The sequence below is a fragment of the Tenrec ecaudatus genome, chromosome 6 (genome assembly GCF_050624435.1).
Source record: "Tenrec ecaudatus isolate mTenEca1 chromosome 6, mTenEca1.hap1, whole genome shotgun sequence".
Lineage (NCBI taxonomy): Eukaryota > Metazoa > Chordata > Mammalia > Afrosoricida > Tenrecidae > Tenrec > Tenrec ecaudatus.
In genome coordinates, this window is record NC_134535.1 from 147,199,352 (window position 1) to 147,224,670 (window position 25,319).

The window sequence follows — 25,319 nt, forward strand, 5'->3', positions numbered from 1 at the left end:
TTGACCATCTGTTGGAAACAGAGGTAGAGCTAGGTTTTGAGGGGCCAATACTTACACAAGATGGCTGTGATTTGCCTCTTAAAAAAATAGAATACACCAATATAACTGAAAGTATTCACAGTGTCTTGCAAGAAGTAGTGATAGCGAGGGAGCCCAAAGCTTACTTTTCACTTGCTTAGCGTGACATAAGAACAGTCTAGAGCTGCCATTGTCAAATACCATCTAGTTAATTTTAACTCATCAGGATTCCAGTGAGTGAGTAGAACTGCCCCATCGGATTTTGTGATCGGAAACCTTTTTGTGAGCAGATCACCAGGTTCTCCTTCAGCAGAGTCTGAGTGGTTTAAACCACCAACCTTTCAGTTAGCAGCTGAGTGCTTCATTATTGCATCATCAGTGGACTTTCATCTATGGGTACAGTACGCATATATGGATATAGAGCAGAGATCACATGCAACAACATCCCTAAGGCCTGGGGGGCCCGTAATTGATGCCTCTTTGCGGGAATGCCTTGGCAGAAGCTGCCAAAGAAGGCCCACTTTCTAAGGAGCAGCTGCAGGAACGAGGCCCCTGCATTGCCACATCTCATTCAAGAATCTAGACATATGAACATTTATTTTTAAATGTGTTAAATAAACATATTTGGGGGAGTAAATTGAAGTCCAGTGCTTTATAGGTTGTGACCTTTCTTTTCATGTCTTACACCGACCGCGGTCTCCCTTCACCCACATTTCTGTTGGTCTTCCCTCTGGGTGGGGGAGGGAGTTACCCACCTTCCCCCTACCCTCCTGCTATTGCTTCTCCCGTTTTCCTTCCTGTGGATTCCATGTGTCCTGAGCTCTTATCTGTACAAGTGTACATGCTCTGGCCTAGCCAGAACTGAAAGGCAGAACTGAGGGCATGATAGTGGTGGTTGAGGAAGCCTCAAAGAACCAGAGGAATATTGTGTGTTTCATCGGTGCTATACTGAGCCCTAGTTGACTCATCCCTTCTTTGTGAGGGGATGTCCTATTGTCTACAGATAGGTTTTGGGTCTCTGCTCTGAACCCCCTCATTCTCAACAATATGATTGTTGTTGTTTTGGGTCTTCTGGTGCCTTTTACCTGATTCTGGTTGACACCTCATGATTACACTGGCTGGTGTGCTTCTTCCATGTGGGCTTGTTGCTTCTGTTAGATGGATGCTTGTTTAATTTCAAGCCCTTAAAACTCCAGGTGATGTAGCTTTGGGGGCACCATCAGATATCCTCACACCATTTGTTTATGCACCCATTTTGTCTCCAGTGATCATGTGGGGTGGGGCGGGTGGGGGGAGACCGAGAGCATCAGAAAAACCAGGTTATGAGCACAAAGTGTTCTTGCATTGAGGGAGGACTTCAGCAGAGGCCCAAAGTCTGTCCACTTCCTCAATGTATTGCCAATAAATATATGTACCTAGGCCAATACCTCTATTTTTATGAATAAATATATATAAATAAGTTCACACCTATGTTTAAACCACTCTCCATGACTTTGCTTCCTAGATCTTTTTGTAAATAGCTTGTATTAAGTTGAGGCATTTTCCTTCCATTCCTATCTTGTTAAGTGTCTTAATTAGGAATGGGAGTTGTATGCTGTTAAATGCTTTTTCTGTTTCCATTGATATTCTCATGCAATTCTTATCCTTTTCTTACTCATGCGTCAAATAATATTGATGGACTTAGGATGCTAACCTATCCCCGAATCCCTGGAATGAATCCAACCTGATCATGATGAATAACATGTGCGTTAGTCTGGGTTGACTAGAGAAATATATCCAAAGAGACTGATAATTGAATAAGACAATTTCTTATTGTACTTACTATATTCAACCAAGATATTTTATTTCCCCCACTACATGACAGTAGTTTGATAAATACTAGGTTACACAATAATTAATTAAGAAATGAGCACATAAAAGGTTGACTTTGAAGGTTCAAACTAATCTCCTATTAGTAAGGAATTTGGAAGATTCATGAAGTGGATGGGCACTGAGTGGGTGGGTGTGCCAGCCGAGTACGGGACATGCTTCCTCTGACTAGCTTTCTAGGTCACACCACACATTTGCATTTCAGTACAGATGTGTTCTCTGTTTATTGCAACAATTCAGATGTTGCCTTTACACCTCTGAAGTAAGTTTTAGCAAAGCTAACATATGAGGATTGTCACTGCTTCTGCTTTTGTCATAAGCTCCAAGAAATTCCTGGTTTACACTTATGGGACTTTTTATGACCCCAATGAAACGTATAGAAAAGATATCTTTGTCTCTGGGGAAACTGAATAGTCATGGGTATCATTGACTTATCTGAAAACTATACCACCATCACCACCCCCCAAAAAAACTTATAACCTCTCTTTGTGTCAGATCTTTTTTTCCCCTGATTCCCTTCAGGATATTTTCTTAGAATCAGGAGAATATTAAACAAAGATGTGCAATTGCATAATGATTTTCTGACTGGCTAGAGCTAAATGGTCCAGAGAAATAGCACATACTGTTTACAGTCCAGGGAGCCAATGGGCTCATAATATGGGATCTCTTACAGAGCACATACCTTAAGTTAGACAGCCATGGCTGAGAGTAATGTGACAAACATAGCTACTTGACTCATCAGAAAATGATCCGGTGTGGAACGGTCTTTCTCATCTCTACAATGACAAAGAAAATGTGTAAGGTCTCTTCCCATCACATGCAGTGCATCTTGCTGGGTGAAATTGGGTACACCAGTGTTTAAGCTCGGCCACTGTTTTATGAACCACGCTCTTTCAGTGACACCGACTGTTTGTGTATATGTGTGACTTCGAGACAATTGTGTTGCGTATTTGAATGTAATTGCTTAAGAAAATTACTGGGTACTAGTCAAACAAAAGAAATATTAGTGTTGATAGGGCATTTAGGCTCAATGTCTACAAATATGTTGGCATGTTAGAGACTTGAATACAGAATTTTCTTAAGGTTGACTGCTACCACACCCACTGGGGTGATAGGTACCATCAAGCAGACTCCGACAAGTAGCAACCCTAAAGGGAACAGCAGAGAACACTGCCCAATCCTGTGGTGTCCTCGCAGTTGTTAGTGTGTTGAAGCTCGTGTGGCAGACATGGTACCACTGTCTGTCCACCATGGTCCTCCTCGTTATCACTTTACCCATCATGATGTCCTTCTTCATGAAATGGTCTCCGCTGATAAAAGGCATGTAGAGTTTGGTGAATGTGGCTTTCTTAGCCAAAGTCTCTAACCCCCATCGAACAACCTTTTCCAGCACGGATGTGGTAAGAAGGGGAGAAAGATACTGCTAGGATTTGCCTGTACTGATTGCTAACAGTATTCCCTGTGGTGCCATACCTCTGCATATGAAATGGGCCCTCTGAAAAGCAGGGGGAGGGAATCTCATTGCCAGCAAGAGTGTGGAGTGGAGCATGCCCTCTGGATCTGAGATCCCTGTGCACGGACCCACCTTGACCAGAAGGCAGCTATGACTTCAGAGGAGCAGCAGTAGCAGAGACAGGGGCTACAGTATGACATCAGCGTGATGGCCCTCCCAATGCAGAGAGCAAGTAAACCCGAGTGATTTTGTTCAGGAGGCTGGCTGAAAGTGGGGTGCCTCTGAGCACTTCATTCAGGGAGCGGTGTTTGCTGACCCACAGTGCTTAAAGCTGAACATCTTTTCACTGAGGCTCACAGAAAAGTGGTATGTCCCTTTAGGTATTTATTAGTGGATCTGAACGTACTTTGTAACATGTTCTGATCCTTATAAACAACTCTATCCTGAGCATTTTTAATGGCATTACAACCTGTTAGCTTCCTTGATGAACTCTTCAATCATAATTTTTCCTGGCATCTGTGTAGTCACTGCAATGGATACTAGAACCCACAGGGATGGAATATAGAATGCTAATTCAGGCATCAAACTGCACAAACAACATGACGCCACGTGTCTCCGTTCTTGTTTCTGTGGAGCATTCTGGATGTGTTTCTGCCAGGACTGGTTTTGTTTTATTCTTCTGACAGTCCATTATCCATGCAATATTAGTCTCCACCGCCAAAATTCAAATGCAATTCTCCTCCAGACTTTTTATTATATATTTATTGTGATACACTTCACATAGTATATGATTTAATCACTCAAATATATTAAGATTTGTACAATCATCACCATTAGAACATTGTCTTCTTGTACTCATTTTCCTTAGCCCCCTTCCCCTTATCCCCATCCTCCCCTGCCACAGCCCTAGGTAATTATCAATCCACTTACTGTCTCTATAGATCTACCTATCCTGGGCTTACATATAGAAAACCATATACAATAATACAGGAAGCAAACAGAAAACAATGACTAGCCCAAAGCCCAGCAATCAGAACGAATAGTGTCTGGAGTTTCCTGCAGCTGATTGCTCAGAAGTGAGCACACTGAGCTTTCTTCCTAATTTCTGGTTAGTCTGGAAGTTCAGCTGAATTCTGCTCTCCTTGGGTTTCCCTGCTGCTATTTGAGCTAGCTTCCAGGATCACAGCAACATGTAAGCCACCACAGTATGACAAACTGACAGACTAATGATGGATGCCTATAGATTCAGACATAACTGTATCCATAATCTCCATTATAAATAAATGTATCCATCTAAAGACATTTTATGACACTGAAATTCAGTTTTCTAAAAATCTAGACTCTCCTATTGAATTATAAGTTAAATATATATGCGATTGATGCATTTTATAAGTATGCTGGTAGAGGAAAATATTTTATAAATTTCTTGATATTCGTATAGAAGTTTTGTAACCCATAAAATGATCAGTTATACCTGCTAAGAGAAAATTATTCTCATAATGGACTTTAATTCTTAGTAGTTACTGAAATTTTCAAACTAAAGGCAAAATAAATTTAAGATACATGTGTACAAGAGGGTAATTTAAAAATATTCTTACAAAATCATAGACCATTTAATTGAACAAAAATTTAGCAATTTGAAACTTTTGTTTCTCAACATAATTTCCATCTAGTTTATATAATTATAAGGGCAGCATTTCCAATTCATCCTGTGATTTTTGATTTACTCCGAAACACGATGCCATAGTGCCTGACTCATAGTAACCATCGGGGTTTCTGGAACTATAAACTTTTATGGCACCAAAAGCTTCATCTTTCTCCAGTACAGGAGCTGGTGGATTTGAACCACTGATCTTGCTGTTGGCAGTTTAAGTCCTAACCCACTACACTATGTGGACTCCTACCTTCACAATATTAAAATGACCATATTGCCATCTCCCCTCCTGTTCTTTTAAAAGTCTGAATAGGCAAACTAAGAGCGCTAGGGTAGATGGATGCGGTACTTTTTCCAAAACAAATTTTCTTAGAACACTTCTTGTGACTCTTGAAAAGTGAGCAGGTGTATTGGCATGATGGGGAAATTTCCTTGGCACAGTTTTCCTGGAATTTTATGACCTGTGTAGTTGTCATTAAAAAACAATTCCTGTCTAATAACCCCCATGATTTTCCTGTGACCTTTAAGAAGATCTATCCAAAATTTTAAGACTTTGTAATACCGCAAAGCAGTCATCCTAACTTTCTGAGCTCACCATCTTGAATTTCACTGGTCCAGCAGGCCCGTTCACCCAGTCCTATTTTGATTGGATTTTTTTGCTTGAAAGAACTATAGTTAGATTGACATAAGTATGTTACTGACAAAATTTGTCTGAGGCTATCCATTGTTGACTAGGAAATATGTAAACACATTTTGTTTAGCATAAACACATGCATATATGAACTATCACCCTAATTTCAATCACTGTTGTGTTACCATCATATGCACGATCCAGCATGCATTGTTTTCTTTCATGTGTTTTGTTTTTGTTATTTATTTTTAATTCCCTAGAGTGAGGTAAAGAGTAAAAGTTTGAGATTTCACAATATTTATTTTTTTAGATCATTTCATTGGAGGATCCTACAGCTCTTATACCAACAATATAATTTAGAATAAAACAATTCAATGTGTCACCAGCTATCTATTTAGAAATTACAAGGGTAAGTGACAATAATGCATTATGAAATCTTAACTTTCAAACCATAGCATTATGTGATTTTAAAAATTAAATTGGAATTAATGACACAGAAACGAACTCTGACAAGGGAAATGAAATCGAATGTGAAGGTAAAAAGAGCATGACTGAACAAATCACCTAATCAACAAAGTGAAATATATTAGCAGCGACAAATCATCTCATTAGAATCATCCTAAATTTGCCACCGAGGAAATAAACAAGAAGCTGGCCATTTGTATTGATTACAACATGGATACAGCTGCATGTAAGGGAGACCAGCAATAACAGGTGTTTACATAAGTAGGATCGTCCCTCTGTTATGTGAAGTTTATGTGTTGCTGTGATGCTTAATTTTCTTCACAGGCTCTTCCAGGGCTTTGTGAACTAAAAATGACCTACTTCTTAGTAGTAGACACTGACCACCCTATGGATCACCGAGGTCCTGTCTGTTTTCGACCTTGGGAACAGCAGAGCTGAGCAGTGTTTGTTTCTGTCGTGTATGGGCAGTGGCATCACTGAGCGTGCAGATTTGTCTATTTCAACACATCTTTTTGATCTCTGGACTGCCGTTTCCATGCACATTCATTGTGGGTCCAAGGAAGACAAATCATTAACAACTTCAACCTCATCTTCATTTATCTATTGATCCTGTTGTGAGGATCTGGATATTCCCACATCAAGTCACAATTCATAGTAAAGACTAAAGTCCTCCATCTTCATCAGCACGTGCTTCAAGCCTTCCTTACTTTCCACAAGCAAGGTTGTATCAACTGCCTATCATGGGTTCTTACTAAGATTCCCTTCAGTCCTGATGCCACATTCTTCTTCAGATAAGCCAGGTTCTCTGATCATTTCTTCAGCATACAGACTGAAAAATTATGAGAGAATACAAATATGTCACACATTTTTCCTGATTTTAAGCCATTCAGTATTCCCTTGATCTGCTTGCACAATTGCTCCTTGATCCCTGTGCAAGTTTGATAGGAACACAATGAAGTGCTCTGGAATTCCCATTCTTCTCAAGGATATCCATAGTGTGTATGACCCACATAGTCAAATGCCTTGGCATTGTCAGGGAAACATAAGTACACTGTTTTCTAGAATTCTTTGCTTTGAAACAAGATCAACAAGCTCATTCTGGCATTAGCAATGATATCCCTTAACCCTAAAGAACTATTGATCTAGTTACATTCTGTATAGATTACCTATACTGGATTTCTTAGAAAAAAAATTCTACAAAAATCTCCGATAAAATAAAATAAAACAGAGAAATTCCATCCAAAAGAGAACAGAAACTAGGACAAATTAACAATTGGTGAAAAGGGGACTTAAATAATACTGTATTAAATTTGAACCTACCCATATCTGCAATAATCCGCATTCCAATGAACTAAGGACAAGACAATTTACATCTCTAGTCAATGGTCTGAGAGAACTCAATGGAGGCTCAATCTGAGTTGAAACTCTGCAAATGAATTCTGGGCTTTCATTGTCACGTGAAAAACAGGTGTTCAGAATTTAAACTCAAATGTAATCCCCTCCTCTAACCCTTGAGTTGATTATTTACTATCTTTGGATTCTACAGGTTGGTGTGCTCTTTCCATGTTGCTTCAAGCCTTTAAGGCCTGAGGTAGTTACTTTATTGTGGCAACCTGGCCAATAAACACATGTGGGGTTAATTAAGGAGTAGAGAGATAAATGGCTCAGTGAACCTCGCCTTTCGAGTTTTCGGGTTCTCTTGCTTTCTGATGGTCCGACCAGGGTGCAGTGGCCTTAGCCACATGGACCTACCCCGATGTAGCCCTGGGTGCTGGAACAGCTGGGTGGAGACCCTGCCAACGCTGAGATGTTTACATGTTCACTGATTCAGCTTTCCTCCTGCAGTGGCTGTCATAGTGTGTGTTCTGTGAGATGGAGGAGAACTCTGTGGATTGGTGTTGGACATTTGAGTTACTGTTGGACTTGTGGGCTTGGGCAGCACTGGGTTGGGATGTTTTCTTGATGCACACTTAACCTTTATATAAAACTCTCTTATACATGAGTTTCTGTGGATTTGTTTCTCTAATGTACGCAGACGAACACAAGGCCTCAGATGCTATTTTTTTGGCCAGTTAGGCATCATGTGATTTTGTCACCACAGTTTGCTACAATTCCCCTGTCTTCAGTAATCACTCAGCGAGGGCAACTTTTGAGTAGAGTCCCATCATGAGAACTAATTGTTCTTAAATTAGAGTTTATGATTAAGTGCAAACTCAAAAATCCATTCATATATCTAATGTTTATATTTATCTCGCATCCACTTTATAGGCAGTGTCATGAGGTTGCTGGAAAATAATCACTGTGAGACATTTGGTAATTCTAATAGTGGTATCATTAATTTAGCTAACAACACAGGTTTAAAATTACTATTGAGAATACATAATATACAGATACATAGTACTACATGAACAATATTTAGACTCAAATGCAGGGGATGTTCACTTATATAAATTAAAAACTCAAGTAACTGAATGTTGTTTAAGAAAGCAACTAGAATTAAGCACAAAGCAAAAATTTCAACAAAGCTCTTTCACTAAGGTAAAAATATGTCTGCAGGACTGAGAAATGTTACAAACAGCAAGGAAAGTATGGAAATAGTGATTCTATGGTAGTTTTAAATGATCAATTATTTGGTAACCTTCAAAGCAAGATGCTTGAACCAAAGTCTACTAGTTTCTAAATTCCCAACCATAGAATAGTCATCTTTTGCTTCTTCTTGAATAGGAATTTTCAGCTCTCAATCCAAAGGAGTAATTCATTTTTTTAAATCTGCAGCAAGTGTGTTTAAGGTGAATTCTAGTTCCTTAATGGGGCTTTCAGTCCAAAGGAGTAATTCTTTTTTCTTTTTTTTTTTTCATCTGCAGCAAGTGTGATTAAGGTGAATTCTGGTTCCTTTAGTGGGGTTTCTAAATCATGTAATTCCATGGGAAGAGTACTGTACACCTTAAATAGACAAAATCCAGGTAGACTACAGCATACAACCGGAGTCACCGAGGGCTGAAAAGAAACTCAGTCAAAAATGTGTGATTACTAAGAAATTACTGGTCCGACTCATATAAGTCATGCTAAGTGTTTGCCCCAAAGGCACGCTGTGCCTCCCTGATTTACCAACCAACTGAAGTGAAATCAGTCTCAGAAACAGGCACATCCACCCTCCTCTGGTCATGAATTACAATGGAGTTCCACTGGTCACCATTTGAGGAGTGATTTAGGAGTCACTAGTAACTTGGGGTCACTGTTTTAAATCCTGTATGGCAGGAACTTTGCTTCTGTCCCTCCCCCGCCAAGAAAAATGACCCCAGCTGAGGCAAGTTCCCCTCTATTTTTATGATTGACAAATAAATGTCAATCTTAATGAGTGATAAATGTATCATAAGCACTATGATGCATAACAACTTTGGGAGACCAGGTTAAATGATCACATGACATTAGAAGAGATATCTTTGTCTTGATGTTTGATCATATAGTAATGACCTCATACAAGATGTATCCTTTTGATATTGACCAACATTGTCCAGCAGAATATGCTAGGGCCATTCAAGATTGAATTGCTTCATAGTTTCATCAGCTTTTTGTTTCTTTGTTTTTTGACAATGCATAGTATTCCATTGTGTGCATGTCCCAACATTTCTTTAGTGATCCTTTGGCTGATTCATTCTGGGATTGGCTGAGCTCCTTGCTAGTGTGACAGAGATGCCATGATGTGTTAGTCTGGGTTCACTAGAGAAACACATCCAGGGACACTCATATATGTATAAGAAAGAACTTTATATCAAAGAGTGATTGTATATTAAGAAAACATCTCTGCCCATTCCAGATGAAGTCCATAAGTCTGCTATTAATCCATATGTCCAATACCAGTCTACACATTCCTCTTCAGGATCAAGCAACACATGCGATGAATCTGATTGCAGGAAGATAACAGGCAAGTTGGTGGAAAGTATTGTGGATTCAGTGGTGGAGGAAGCATCTTAGCTCTGGGGCTGCTTTCCAAGTGGCTCCACCAGCTCCAGGTCCCTGGCTGTCGTCAGCATAGTTCCATGTGGCTTTCCCACAGTAATGTAGAGCAGAGAGAGTATGTGTCCCACCTCCAGGGAGGAAGAGAGGAGTTTCCAGAATCCTTAGGAAAAGGCCATCCCCCACACTGAAGCATCCTTGGTTATAACCTGATTGACAGTCTAGATTCCACACCTTCGTTAAAGTTGATAGGAGATTATGTAACTGCCACACATGAACACCTGTCTGTTCATATTTCTAATTTCTTTAGGGTATATACCCAGCAGAGATATTGATGAATTTTATGAGATTTTTTAACCACAATTGTTTTAAGTAGAGCCATATTGATTTCCTCCAGTTTCGTATATAAGCATACAAGCATATAAACAAACATTTCAGGCAAAGAAGCAAAATTTGAGAATTCCATTCTCTCTACACTCTCTCTGGTGCCTTGTTACATTCTGTTTTGTTTTTTTTAAAATTGGGCTGTCATTGTCAATATAAGGTGATGTCTCATTGTTGTTTCAATTTGCATCTCCCAGAGCCTATGCATCACTAGCACCTTTTCCTGTGCTTACTAGTCATTTGAATGGTGTTTTTGGTGAACTAGCTGTTCATGTACTTTGCCAACTTTTAAATTAGATTATTTGATTTTTGTCTTATTGAGATCTGTCAGCATTCTATAGAGGTTAGGAATGTCTGTTATGTTATTGCTAAAGTTTTTTTGTGGGTTTTCCCCCTCTCTGTTGACTCTATTTTTAAGTTTCTTGACGTGCATAATGTCTTAACAGGTTTTGGTCATCTATTTTGTTTTCTATGTGTGTTTCCTTGATTGTATTTAATAGCCTGTGTATTACTTGCAATAAGGCCCTAAATCTTGTCTCTTTGTTTCTCATTGATGATCTTTATTGCATTGAGTCCTTGATCCATATTGAGTTTGTTTTTGTACCTGGGGTGAGATATGGGTCCCTTTTCATTTTTCGTTAGATGGAGATCCAATATTTCCCATTTGATATTGTTTGGCCCTTTGTCAATGATCAGTTGCATATAAGTGAATCTATTTATTGCTGGGTTTTCTACTCTGTTCCTTTAATTTATGTAGCTATCATTGTACTGGTACCATGCCTCTCGACTACTGTGGCTGTGTGAAAGGTTTTGAGGTCAGGTAGTGCAAGTTTCTACTCGGTTCATCTTTTTAAGGATTTCTTCACTCGTCCTTGGTCTTTTCCCTCTTCACAGGAAGTTAGTAATTAGTTTTTCCACATTTTAAAGTTTGGATTTGGATCAGATTGGGTTGTATTTATAGGTTGTTTTGGGCAGTTAAAATTTTCACATTATTAAGCCTTCTTATCCATGAACTTGGGATAATCTCAATTTTGGGCACGTTTTTTATTTATATGTTTCTTTTAATATTCTTCTGTAGTTTTCTTTGTACAGATCTTCGATTTCCTGGCTAGTGTTCTTCCTAAATACTTCACATTTTGAGTGGCTATTGTAAGTTTTATTGTTTTTTTAATGTCTTTTTCAGACATAACCTCTTTGTACTATACAGATTTGATTTCTGCTTGCTAATCTTATTTTCTGCCATGTTGCCAAATCTTCAGATTGTTTCCAACAATATTTTGATGAGATTTTGAGGTTTTTATATATCAAACTATCATTTGCAATTAGTGAGAGTTTCACACCTTCTTTGCCCATTTGGATTCTTTTGGCTTCTTTTTGCTGTCTAAATATTTTGCAGCAGACTCTGAGCACAATGTTGAATAAGAATGGCTATAGGGCCCTCCTTGTCTAGTTCCTGTCCCAGGCTAAGTGTTTTAATCGTTGGTTCGCAACCTTCCCAATGCTGCAACCCTTTAATACAGTTCCACATGTGGTGGTGACCCCCCAACCATTCCATTATTTTCATTGCTATTTCATAACTGTTATTTTGCTACTGTTATGAGTCTGATGACTCCATGAAAGGGTCGTCTGACCCACAAAGGGGTCACAACCCACAGGTTGAGAACTGCTGCTTTTAGTGTTTCCCACTGAGAAAGATGTTGGTCATGGGTTTTTCATATATGACCTTTATTATGTTGAGAAATGACCCTTTTATCTCCATTTTTGAAATATTTTAATCAGGAATCAGTGTTAGATATTCTCAAATGTCTTTTCTGCATTGATTGTTATGATGATGTGGTTTTTGGTTTGTTTATATAATGGAATACATTGTTTTTCTAATGTTAAACCATCTTTGTTAAGCTGTGTGGAACCCCACTTGATCATGGTGTGTTATAAATACATAAATAGAGTTGGATTATATTGGTCTGGAAGTTGTTCAGACTTTTTGAGTTTATGTCCATAAGGGATTTTGGTCTATAATTTTCTATCTTTATGTTGTCATTCCCTGGATTTGATAGCAGAGTTATACTCAGTTCATAAAGTAATTTGGGGAATTTGCTATCCTTTTCTATATTCTGGAATAGTCTGTAGTATTGGTGACAGATCTGCCCTAAATATTTAGTAGAATTCTTCTGTGAAATCATCTGGTCCTGGACTTTTGTTGGTTGGCCATTCAAATGACCTGCTATATTTCTTCTTTTGTTATATATCTGCTGAGGTTTTCTACGTCAGTCTGTGTTAATTTGGATAGATGGTCTGTTTCTAGAAATTTGTCCATTTCATCTAGATTTTCAAACCTGTCAGAGAAGTTTTTCATAATAGTGTGTGAATAGAACAGACCAGGTAGCAGACACCAAAGAACAAAAACCATCGTTGTGTGATCACCTTCCTTACGTAAATGCTGAAGACGAAGGTGTGCATAAATAAGTGTGGTGAAGAAGGCTGATGGTGCCCGGCTATTGAGAGATATAGCATCTGGGGACTGAAAGGTTTGGAAGTAAACAAGCGGCCATCTAGCCCAGAAACAACAAAGCCCACATAGAAGCAGCACACCAACATGTGTGATCATGAAGGGCCGAGGGGACCAGGTTTCAAACAACAAAGGCGGCGGGGGTGTGTGTGTGTGGTGTGAATCACATTGCCGTGAATGAGGGGAGTGTGTGATGGGGACCTGATGCCCATCTGTAGACAGCCAGACATCCCTTGCAGAGGGGTAGTGGGGAGGAGATGAGTCACTCAGGGTGCAGTGTAGCAACAATGAAACTCAAAACCTTCCTCTAGTTCCTGAACGCTTCCTACCCTCCCAATTATCATGACCCCAATTCTACCTTGCAGACCTGGTTAAACCAGAGGATGCACAGCGGTGCAGTAGGGATCTGGAAACACAGGGAATCTAGGATGGATGAACGATACCGGGAAGGAAGGGGGTGTAGAAAGGGAGAACCGATCTCAGGGATCTAAGTGTAGACTCCTCTCTGGGGGATCGGCAATGGGAAGGTGGATGAGGGGAGACGCTGGGCCGTGTAAGATAAGATAAAATAATAATTTATAAGCTATTAAGGGTTCATGGTGGAGGGGGAGGGAAAAAAAGGAAAATGAGCTGATTCCAGGAACCCAAGTGGAAGGCGAATTTTGAGAATGACGAGGGCAACAAATGTATAAGGGTGCTTTACTCAATTGATATGTGTATGGATCGTGATAAGAGTTGTATGAGCCCCAATAAAATGATTTATTTAAAAAAAACATGGAAAACACACACACACACAAAAGTTTATGACTATTTTTAATTTGGTGCAGTTGTGATGTCACCCGTTTAATCTCTCATGGTAGATATTTGTAACATTTCTTTTTTCTTTGTTAATTTGTAAGCAGCTTTTCAATATTGTTAATCATTTTAAAGAATCAATTTTTGTCATCTTGATTTTTTGCAGTTTTCCTGTATGTCAGGTAATTTATTTCTGCTTAATGATTTATTTTCTCCTGCTGTTTGAGAGTTTGTTTTTTAATTGCTCATGTTCTAGTTGTTGAAAATGCTGTGTTAAGGCAGTGATTTTTCTTCTTCTTCTTCTTTCAAATGATAATCAATAACGGAAATTCCTATCTAATAACTGCTTTGTTTTTTCTCAGACATTTGGTATGTTGGGTTCTTGTTCTCTTTGTTTCAAGAATTGTTTTTATTTTTATTTCACACCTGATTTGATCTATTTCCAAGTCCTTCAAAAATAATCTAGCATTCAGTCTCCATGCCACTGATTATTTGTCCTTGTTTTATCTATGGTTCATTTCTAGTTTTATAATGCTCTGGTTTGAGAAAGTGAGTTGTGGAATCTCAATTAAAAATATTAAGGATTGCTTTGTGCCTAACAAATTATTTATTCTGGAGCAAATTCCATGTGCATTGGAGAAAATGTGGGGTGATGTGCTCTACGTCCTCCAGGAGGTTGAGTTGATGCCTTATGTTGTTGAGTTACTTCCCTGATGACCTCTCCTTCCTTTATAATGGTGTACTTAAGTCTCCTACTACTCTTACTGGGCTCTCTATTTTTCTTTGCTCTTTTGTGAGACTCTAATTAATGTATTTCCAGGGATTTTCATTGGGGGTGTAGGTTTACTATGGTTATGTTCTCTTGTTCCACTATTTCTTTAATCATTATGTAGTCCCTTTTCTGTCTCTCAATATGTTTTTTCCCTTGAAGGCTATTTTATCAGAGATTAATATTGCCACTCCTGATTTTTTTTTTTTGTGGGGGAGGCTGCAATCAGCTTAATACATTTTACTCCACTCTGTATTTTTAGTTTATTTTTGTCTTTGTGTTTAGAGTGTGTCTCTTCTAGCCGGCACGTTGAAAGATCTTGCTTTCTAATCCAGCCTGCTGCTCTCTGACATTTGCTTGGTGCACTGAATTCATTGACATTCAGTGTCATTGATGTACGAGTTTGTTGCTGTTATTCTGCTGTGTGTATTTTGTTTTTGTGGTTTAATTGGATTCGTTGTTCTTCTTCGATTTCTGTGGTATTCTGAGTACTGTTTTAATGGAATTGATTTCGTGGTATTGTTGCATTGTATGCTGCTCCCAGATTTATGTATTGTTGATTCTATGTCCAAAGTAGTCCGTTCAGTATTTTCTCCATGCTGTTCTTATTTTGTAAAATTCCTTTAAATTTTTCCTTAACTGGAAATACAGTTATTCTCCCTCATGTTTTAGAGTTTTGCTCAATATAGGCTGCTATGTGCAGGCTTTTTTTTTTCTTTTGGGATTTTCATATATGACTCACCTTCTTACCTACCTGGTGTCTTCTGAGACGTTGGAACTTATTTTTATTTATTTATTTTTTTAGGGAAATTGTTCTTTTTCCAGATATGCTCTCAACGTTCACTCCTTTTCCTTTACATTGGAGAATTTGACTCGATCTTTATTTTGGCGACTATTTTGTTTGACTTTCTTTCAACTCTTTATTTTTTTCCAACTCTTTTTATAGTTATTTTCTCTTCCTTTATTGTGTTGCGGAAGTATTTCCCATGGTTTCTTGTGCTATTTTATCTGTATTTATTTTTTCCCTTTTGCTCCAGGATCCCAAGGAGACAGGTTTGAGTGTGTCCCATGCCTTCATTTATAGTCTTTCTTTAGATTTGTTTGCTTTCTTATTTTTTCTCTTGTCACATGTTTCAAAGAATTATCTTTAAGTTCATTATTTCTATTTTCCTTTGCTTCATTTCTATTAGTTGACTGTTTTCCTATGCTTTTCTAATTTTCCTCTTATTATTTATTTTACGAACATCTTTTTTGGGTGGCATTTCTTGTTTTACGATTCATTACTCCATTTGCTGAAGGCAGTTAAACATAATTCTCTTGAATTTGATTTCTGGTATTTCCGTGGAAACTTCTTCAGAGTAATCCTTTTTGTTTTGGAGTTAATCGTGTGTGTATGTGTGTGTGTGTGTTCTTAGACTAACTGCTGTGTCTGTGCCATCAAGGTTCAGCTATTAGTCTTGGGTGGGCTGTTGGTTCTTGTGAAACAGGTGAATCTTGTTGGCTCTACTGGCATGGCTGTTGTCTTCCTTGATTGGGGACAGGGATGGCTGAAGCCTTATTGTGAGATCACTGGGATTTCCAGGACCTTCTTTGCTTGGTCTTAGGGATGACTGGAACTTACTTGCCGGAATGTCAGATGCCTAAAGCCCTCTTGAGGCATTCCTTGTCAGGATGCAGGTAAGCCCATGGCCATGGTTTCCAGGTTGCTTTGATGAGTGGTGCCTTTCTTACTGAGGGAGGATGGTCAGGCCCTTGTTTGTCTGGATGTGGAGAGGCCAGTGCCTCTCTCTTTAGGTATCAGGGGACACTGGGGCCTAACTTGTTGGGTTCTGTGAAGAAGGGGCTCCTTCCTTTCTCACAATATTGTGTAATTATTGATATTACTTCTCATTTTCTTTTGTCAGGTCACTAACTTTATGTCTTATTCAAAACATATGTTTTATTCCTCTCCTTTTCGTTTATTAGACTTGCTAGTGATTTGTCAATTTTGTTATTACTTTCGAAGGACCAATTTCTTATCTTGTTGATGTATATTTTTCAATGTTCTGATTTATTTATTTATGCTCTATTTTTTATTATTTCTTTTGATCTAGTTTTTGGCCATTTGTTTTGCTGGTCTTGCTGTAATTTTAGTGGATAATGTGTCAAGGTGTTTGTTTTAATTCTTTATTTTTTAAAATATGGAATGCTTCAGGAGTTGCATGTCATCCTTGCACAAGGGCCATGCTAACGTTCTCTTTATTGTTCCAATTTTAGTAAATGTGTTGCTGAAGTGAGCACTCTTTCTTTATCTTTGATTTGTGTACTTATTGCTATAAATTCCTCTCTGAGCCCTGCTTTTACTATGTCCCTGAGATTTGGGTATTTTATGTTTTTTTTCTCATTTGTTTCAAAGGTTTATTTTGTCTTATTAATTGTGGTCTTTACATCAAGTCCCTTGTGGTTTTTAAATAGAGTGCTGTTCAATTTCCATGTAACTGATTGTTTTTCTAGACCATCTGATATTTGATTTCTAATTTTACAACATTGTGATCTAAAATGGCTTGTCATATTTTAAGGTTTTAAAATTTATGATGCTTAATTTTATGGCCTAAATACCAACTATTTCGTAGTACCTTTCATGTGCTCTAAAAATTCATATTTTACTTTAGTTGGGTTAAGTGTACTGTATATGTTTACGAGATCAATTAATGAATGATATTGTTTTGTTCTTCTGTATCTGTGTTGAGTTTATTTCTACTTCATCTGTCTTTTTCAAAAATGAAGTATTAAAGTACTGAGTTGTTGTTAGGTGGCGTTGAGTTAGTTCCAACCCATAGCTACCCGGTTCTGCATCATCCTCACAATTGGGCCTAGCCCTGAGTCCATTGTTGCAGTCACTGTGACAACTCATCTCCATGACGGTGTTCCTGTTTGTTGATGTTGTTGTTGTTGCTCCCCCTCTCCTTTATCAAACATGATATTCTTTTCTACAAACTGGTTTCTCTGGAGAATATCTTCAAATATATAAAATGAAATCTTGCCATCTTGCCTCTAAGGAGAACTTTGGCTATATTTTTCTCCAGGACAAATTGGTTTGTCCCTTTAGCAGTCCATGGTACTTTCAATATTCTCCATCACCACAATTCCAATGCATCCATTCATTAGTCTGCCTTATTCAAGTCTAATTTTAATATGCATATGGAGCTCATGAAAAAATTATTGCTTGGGATAGGAGCACCTTAGTCCTCAAAGTAACATGTTTTCTTCTCAATACTCCAAAGAGGTCCATGCAGCAGATTTAAGTAATCCACCTTGTTAACTAATCTTTGATCTCTTGACCACTGCCTCCATGAGCATTGATTATGGATCAAAGCAAGACAAAATCCTTGCCACCTTACCCCCTCCTCCCCTCTGTATTTATCTTGATAGTGCCTATGGGTCCAGTTGCGAAGATTTTGGTTTTATTTATATTAAATTTTAATCCATACGGAAGCCTGCAATCCTTGATCTTCATTGCCATGTCCCCTAGTATTTTTATATTATAGTCCATTTGTCTTTGCAATGCTGTAGAATATTGCGAGGATCTCACATTGGTTGTATAGATGCTTATATGGTATGTCTTCTTGTTCAATGATGGCTTTCCTTGTTATATAATGGCCTTTGTCTCTTATGCTGGATTTTACTTTCATGTCTATTTTAGTTCTGAAATCAGGTTCTTGAGTCTCTCCTACTTTTAAAAAGAATTTTGTTTGAAGAGGATTTTACAGAGCCTCCAGCTAGGCAGCTATATTGGATCAGACCTATAATTTTTTATACAAAGTTTTAGCAGAAGCTTATTATTTTAATACAGATATTTCCATAATTATTAATAACAAGAAAACCTTCCTTTGAAATATTGAAATTAACAGTGCTAATATATAGACATTCTCTTCATTAGCTATTCTTTCCCTCACTAGAAGGAAATCACCAAGTAACAAGGGGATTCTCCTTGGATAGTAACCAGTGAATAAATTAGTGAATGGATGAATAAGATTAATACCTGTTTGTGTTTTACCTAAAGGGACACATTGAAACAAGGAAATGACTTGCCTGTTCGCTATTTTATCATCTCTGTGTCTGTTAAACACTGGATGATGACCAGAATGCCTTTGTGGTTCTTTGTTTTAAACTTTGAGTAAGAGTTCAGGGAGTTGATATAGTGAATTACCACGTTAAGGTCATTTGACAGCTCTTCTCTCTGTTAAACTATAGTTTGGCCAGACACAAATTCGAACACACATACAAATAGAAATATACCAAGTACACATGCACGCGCACATAAATAAATAAGTAAACATCAAATAAGTATCTTGAACACCCAGGAGAAGGTGTTAAAAGCACCAGTTAATGAATATCTGCTAAGTCCTTAGAAATGGTCTGGGCCCTGTGCCCACATAGAAGATTAAGTGCTTTATCTTGATCAGTTCATCATATAGAAATGGATAGAAAAGATCAATAAATAAGCTCCATTTTGATAGATTTTCCAGGGGGGAATTTTCAATCATTGCTGTCAGGGTCGGTGCCTATGTTTCTCAGTGGTATTTAAGAAGCTTTAATAAGGGAAGTAGGACTTTGAATGTGAAATGTATCAAGTCAAAAAGAAGAACATTCCATTTCTGACTGAAGAAACTGCTTGAGAATAAGTTATGTCTATTTTTGTTTCAAATTACTGAATGATGCTTCATAATTAATCCCTAATAGCTAATTCTTAGCTGCTCTCTTGGCTGGGAGCCCCGCAATGGGGAGCAGTTTGAAGGAGACACAGGTAAGGGGAGAGAACACACATGAATGTGCTATTAAGGAAGGGACTGTGTAATAGGTGTGTGTGCCTTTCATGCATCGTGCCTGCCACGGTGGCTGTAGTACACCTCCCAGGTTACTCATCATTTTCCAGGGGGGTTGTTGATCATGTTTGATAAACAGAAGCTTAGCATTTTCCGTCTTGATCCCAGTGCTGTACTGGGCATGAGCTGGAATTCTATCCACATGGTCCACAGTATGGAACCAGCAACCACTCCTTGGGAGAAAGACTGGACATTTTTTTTCTACTCCCGTGAACATTTATAGTCTCAAAAACCCATGGGGTGCACCATGAATCAGCACTGACTCCATGATAGCGCGTGCATTAAGAACCAGAGCTAACCCTTCTGAGCAGTTTTTAGAAGTGGTTCACTCATACCAAAATGACTGAGAATGTCAGTATCTAGAGAGCTTTTGTTGCTCTAATGGTTCCATTTGGTTCTGTTTCTCTCGCAAGCATATTTCAAAGGCTGAGCCACAAGTATAAGTTGTTCACGCCTATCATTTAAATCTATTTGTTCGTATAGAATTGGTTTTGGAGAGAAACCCAGCCATCAAAAGCACCTTTAATCCCTGAATATTGTGTCTCAGGCTGACAGATGATAGGCTAGCACTTTGAACTCAGACATCCCACGGGAGAAAGATAAGGCTTTCTGTTGTCATAGATATTTATAGTCTCAAAAACCCAAAGAAAATTTCACCTTGTTCTATAGGGTTTCAATGAGTTGGAAATAATTCTTTGACAATGGGTTTGAGTTTCGCTGGGAAGGCTACAGTCTGTTACTCACTAAGCGCTACCATTCCATATTTTTAAAAGAAATTTCCTAATGTTTTAAAATGTGATTTAAATCATCTCAAAACTAAGCTCACTGCCATGGAGTCAATAGTGACACATTGTGACCTTCTGTAGATTTCCAAGACTGTAACTATTTACAGGATCAGAAACCCAGTCTTTCCCCCAATTAAATGATAGAATTCTACATTCCAGATATGTATTATGTTTTGACTTAACATTTTCGTAGGTTTGTATTGTAAAATTCATTATCCTCTACTGATTTATTTGAGGGAAATCTATATTATAGGTTGACAGAAGTTTTTCTTTTTTTTTTTTAGTTGTCAAAGTGATGTAATTGCTTTTTTTTTTATTTTAACAATTTATTGGGGCTCATACAATTCTTTTCACAGTTCATACATATACATACATCAATTGTATAAAGCACATCTGTACAGTCTTTGCCCTAATCATTTTTTTCTCTTTTCTTCTTTTACATTTTATTAGGGACTCATACAACTCTTACCACAATCCATACATATACATACATCAATTGTATAAAGCACATCCATACATTCTCTGCCCCAATCATTCTCAAGGCATTTGCTCTCCACTTAAGCCCCTTGCATCAGGTCCTCTTTTTTTTTCCCCTCCCTCCCCATTCCCCCCTCCCTCATATGCCCTTGGTAATTTATACATCGTTGTTTTGTCATATCTTGCCCTTTCCGGAGTCTCCCTTCCCCCCTTCTCTGCTGTCCCTCTCCCAGGGAAGAGGTCACATGTGGATCCTTGTAATCATTTCCCCCTTTCCAACCCACTCACCCTCCACTCTCCCAGCATCGTCCCTCACTCCCTTGGTCCTGAAGGTATCATCCACCCTGGATTCCCTGTACCTCCAACCCTCATATGCACCAGTGTACAGCCTCTGTCCTATCCAGGCCTGCAAGGTAGAATTCGGATCATGGTAGTTGGGGGGAGGAAGCATCCAGGATCTGGGGGAAAGCTGTGTTCTTCATCGGTACTACCTCACACCCTAATTAACCCTTCTCCTCTCCTAAACCCCTCTATGAGGGGATCTCCATTGGTCGACATTTGGGCCTTGGGTCTCCACTCTGCACTTCCCCCTTCATTTAATATGATATATATACATATATATACATACATATACACATATACACATATATACACGTACATACACACACTTATATATTTTTTTTTGCATGATGCCTTGTACCTGGTCCCTTGGGCACCTCGTGATCGCACTGGCCGGTGTGCTTCTTCCATGTGGGCTTATTTGCTTCTGAGCTAGATGGCCGCTTGTTCACCTTCAAGCCTTTAAGACCCCAGACACTATCTCTTTTGATAGCCGGGCACCATCAGCTTTCTTCACCACATTTACTTGTTCACCCACTTTGGCTCCAGCCATTGTGTCAGGAGAGTGAGCATCATAGAGTTCCAATTTAATAAAAGAAGGTATTCATGCATTGAGGGAGTGTTTGAGTAGAGGCCCAAGGTCCTTCCGCCACCTTAATATTTGACCTATAAATATAGACACATAGATCTATTTCCCCATCCTCCTATATATATTTGCATGTACATGTCTTTGTCTAGACCTCCATGAATGCCCTTTGACTCCTAGCTCTTTCCTCCATCTCCCTTGACTTTCCTCCTGCCCTACTACCATGCTTCATCGCCACCTGGGCTAGAGTATACCTCTTCTCTAAGCAACCTTACCCTTGATCATTTCCCACCAGGCCTGCCACTCCCCCTTCTCTACCATTTGGGGTCCCATGTTTTTCCCTTGTCCCTGGGTTTGTTAACACCACTTCCTTACCCCCCTACCCCCCCACCCCAAGTCTCCCCAGAACTGTCGGTCCTGTTGTTTTTCCTCCAGATAGTTCATCCAGCCTGTCCTATTCAGACAGACCTGTGGAGTCACTAACATGCACGAAAACTAGACATAGGAAAACAAAGCAACAGTATACAACCAGACAACAAAACAACAAAAACAAACTACTGACAAAGAACAAAACAAAACACATCAAGAAAGAAGAGCTTGTAGTTAGTTCAAGGATCATTTGTTGGAGTGCTTTCCAATCCAGTCTGTTGAGGCACCACAACCTGGCCCCAAAGTCCACTTTCAGCATTCCCTGGGGACCTTGCCACTCCATTCCCTTGCTGTTCCACTGCACTCCCCCAGTGCTTTGCCACGGTGTGGTGGGATCATGTCAGGTGCAATTCCCACACTGTGTCTCCGGTGCTGTCCCCTGTATCACCCTTAGTCACTCAGGGGCATCATGTCTCATAGTGGGGCCAGCCATGTTGTTCTCTCTGTGGACTGACAGAAGTTTTTCAAAGGTGTTTACATTGCTAATAATTTGTGAAGGATCACAAGGGAAGGAAAGAGATCAAGGTCGGTTGGTGCAAGATAGGAATGTGAGAATTCCTACAGTTTCTAAAGAAATAGAATGTGCAGTGGGGTTGGTAGGATTAGAATGAAAAGACATGAGAATGTGGCAAATTCAGTTTGAAGATGGCGTGCTTCAAAGGTTTTGTTTTGCTATTTTACAAGAGTCACTTAAGGTATGGATGAAAAGTGACGTGGGCACCTGTAGCCATGTTCAATATGAACTCATTGGTACCTAGTGCTAGGTTGAACACAGATGAAACCGTTACATTTGGTGTAAATGACTCATTTGTGACCACAGCCTGTCAGGTCCTCACTTGGAGTGCATGCTGATACTATCAGTGGTATTTAGGTGGATTATAACTCATGGCAATCCCATGTGTTTAAGAGTAGATGGATTTCATGGGGCTTTCAACTTTTCAGAAGACATTTCTAGACCTTTCGTCTCAGGTGTTTCTGGGTATACATAACCTTTAATCTTTTGGTTCGCAAACGAGCACTTTAACCCTTTAACTCTGGAACTCTAAGACTAGTCAATTGGATTTGCAAAGCCCGGGTTAACTATGTAATAATACATTTTGCGACTAAAAACTGCCACTTAGTTCATGAAATCAAAGGGTGTGAAAACACCCAAGTGCCACAGAAGAGCAGCATGATGCTTTGTGTTGTTAAATAAGGGTTGTAGGGAGAGCATATGACCTGCAACTCTGAACAAAGTTGCGTTGAAGACCTCAATAACACACTCTTCCCTCACTTTTGTGCTTGGGTAGGTTCTGGTGGGCCATGTTGCCTTCTGAGAGTCACAGAACATTAACCCAGGAAAGGTCCTTTGAGAATCTCTAGTATATTCACCTGATCTTGCTGATGAAGAGCTGAGGCTCAGGTTAACAGAGCTGCCACAAAATTAAGTCAGAACAAAGACAAATCTAGTTCTTTGTCTTCTTAGATGTGCTCTGTTTGTTTGGTTTTTTTTTTATTTCTGCTATGTGTTCAAGTATATGCTGTAGCTAAAGCAGTGGTTCTCAACCTTTCTGATGCTGTGACCCTTTAATACAGTGCCTCAGGTTGTGATGACTCACAACCATAAAATTATTTTCATTGCTACTTCATAACTGTCATTTTGCTACTGTTATGAATAAGGCAACCCCTGTGAAAGGGTCATTCAACCCCCAAAGGGGTCATGACCACAGGTTGAAAACTGCTGAACTAAAGGGACCATAAGTGCTGATGTCTGGAAGACAAAGATTTGAATGTTAGTTATTTAATAAATAAGTCACTTCTCAGAGCTTCTTAAGTTAAGAATTTTAATCTGATGAACTTAAATTCAGTGGAAGAATAGCAAGGAAGTATCTATTTGTATACTTTGCTTATTTAAATATCAGGTATGATGCTTAAAAAATTGACTCACAAGTTATAACAGTCTTATGAGTGGGTAATCAAAGGATCACATTTTACACATGAGTAATCATGTAAATGAAAGGTAAGAGTTGTTATGTTTTCTTTTTCCTATCATGGGTAAAAGCCAAGGCAGGACCTTTGCGTGGTGAGGTCAGACATCTCCCACTGGAGATATTTGTTCCTAAAAGAGAATAGCAGTTGCCATCAGGTTGCTAGAGACCAGCAGTGAGCCTCGGTGTGCGAGAGTAGAACTACACTCTGTAGTGTTTCCAGTGTCTGGTTTTGCAACAGTCGATCAGCAGGCCTTAGTGTTAAGGTGCCCGTGAATGCTCAATTGTCTAGTTAGCTGTGCTTTCCTTGTCTGTACTCAACACTTAAGCTACATTCATATCCGCAGGACTACAGATAAAGGCACTGGGAAAAGGGCACCCGAGCTGTAAATTCTATAACATATGGAGTTTCTCTAAATGCTCTCTGCATTTGGGATGAGGGGGGCTGAGCTGCAGAGATCTAGTGGCCCCGTCCTCTTAGCATTTGTCCTATTCAAACTGTTTGTTGCTTTTCCATTCTGCCTTAGTCTGAACCATGGTTTCTGTCCTAAGCAGGCTACAATCTCTTATTTACCAAAGATGCCCTGCTTAGAAGATACAGGAGAGTGAGGGAATTATCTCCTTAATCCTCCTACATACAGAGGCCGTCCTGGCTTGCAGGTAAAGGGATCAGCCATCAGACACTTTTATAAGAATGCTCAGCAGGACAGTAGTCAGAACCACTGGGTCAAGACCAGTGGGCATAGGGCAGTACATTCATGAGCCCAGTGGATACTCCTGCCACAGACCCATCTCCACAGCAATGAAGTCTAATAGTAGCCCATATGTCTGATACCAGTGTATAATTTCCTCTTCAGACTCACACAGCAAATACAATGACACTGAATGCAGGAAGATTCCAGGACAGTGGGTGGAAAGTCTGTGGATGCACTGGCTGTGGAAGCATCTCAGTGCTGGTGTGGGTTTCAGCATGGCTCCTCCAGCTCCAGGGCTCTGGCTTCCTTGGTATATGACTCCATGTGTCTTGTCAGCAGGAAGTAGAAGCTGAGAGTCTGTCCCACCTCCAGAGGGGAAGACAAGAGTTCCCAGAATCCTTCGGAGAAGACCAGTCTCACACAGCGGCCTCATTAGCTATAACCTGATTGACAGGCTTGAGCCCACTCCTTCATTCAAGTTAACAGGAGATTAGGCAACTGCCACACTTACCACGATGAAATTGTGAGATGAATTTAACGTATATGTTAAGAAGAGAGACTAAAAGGAAAGACCCTGGGCCATGTTTCAATGGAAAAGGTAAAACAAAAATATTCTAAAAGACAGGTCTATTAAAACCCACTTTTGTTTTGGCTTGAAATGGATGGATTCAG

The 25,319-nt window shown here is 39.2% G+C and overlaps 1 protein-coding gene and 1 non-coding gene across 2 annotated transcripts in view; one reads left to right on the plus strand and one right to left on the minus strand.

Moving 5' to 3' along the window:
- GRM7 (glutamate metabotropic receptor 7) overlaps window positions 1-25,319 on the plus strand; it is a 1,162,681-nt gene that overhangs the window by 480,999 nt on the left and 656,363 nt on the right. The gene's annotated exons all lie outside the window — the stretch shown is intronic.
- Window positions 16,679-16,784, minus strand: LOC142452064 (U6 spliceosomal RNA). Its single transcript, XR_012785127.1, has one exon. It is a non-coding gene; the product is annotated as a U6 spliceosomal RNA (small nuclear RNA).